Genomic DNA, 871 nt, shown 5'->3' with positions numbered 1-871 from the left:
TTACAAACAGCCATTGGGGATGATGACGCCGCTGCTAGTTTCGGCTGCGTCGGAGCAGTACGCATTCGCCGGTCCGTTTGCCTGAGTAAGCTTTATGTCTTGCAGTCTGATTCCGGTGCACGGATTGCTCCTACTGCAATCAAATGTCATCGCCGTCGGCGTCGACGACGTTCCCTTAATGTTACTGTATGTCACTTGGCTCACTTTGACTCCCGAACTCTTGTAGATAAGATAATTAACGATCGAAACGTATCATCATGGGTCAGTGAAAAAGTCAAAATATATGTAGAATGAAGGGTTTAATTAGTTTGTTCCTGACGCGGGCAACCGTACGTGTCCATCCGGGCAGTAGTTTGATCTATGATGATGGGGTTGGCAACATTGTTCATGATCAGGTTTTTGAAGAAGATATTCGAAGCAAATCCATTGCTGGGTCTTGCCCATGACTTGATGCGCATCCCGTTCTGTGTTTTTGTGAAGACTGAATTTGTTACCGTTACATTCTTCACGCCATTCTCACCAAGACTGTTGCCCAGGCTGCCTACGCTGATGCCATGGCCAGGGCCATATAAAGGATCCTCTGGATCCAGACATTGCTGGTGCCCGGACCAATGGATATGCAATCATCTCCGGTTCGGAAGAGGCTGCCGGAAATTGTGTTGCCCGTGGAGGACTGGACATGAAGGCCGTCGGTGTTGGGGCTACCGCTCGGAGCTCTGATGTTTACGTTTTGTACCATCACATTTTTGCACACGTTTATGGCAATGTGAATCCCCTGGCTGTTCGTCGACGTCAATCCCCGGACCTTCACATTCTCCGACGCCAAGAACGTCATCGACCGAGCTCCGGGAGCACACCGGGCTCCGGTCAT

At 50.1% G+C, this 871-nt stretch overlaps 1 pseudogene; it reads right to left on the bottom strand.

The window, feature by feature from the left end:
- LOC127788736 (polygalacturonase-like) lies at window positions 1-871 on the bottom strand (annotated as a pseudogene).

This window comes from Diospyros lotus, chromosome 13, assembly GCF_014633365.1.
Source record: "Diospyros lotus cultivar Yz01 chromosome 13, ASM1463336v1, whole genome shotgun sequence".
Taxonomy (NCBI): Eukaryota; Viridiplantae; Streptophyta; class Magnoliopsida; order Ericales; family Ebenaceae; genus Diospyros; species Diospyros lotus.
This window is presented reverse-complemented; position numbering and strand designations above follow the sequence as displayed.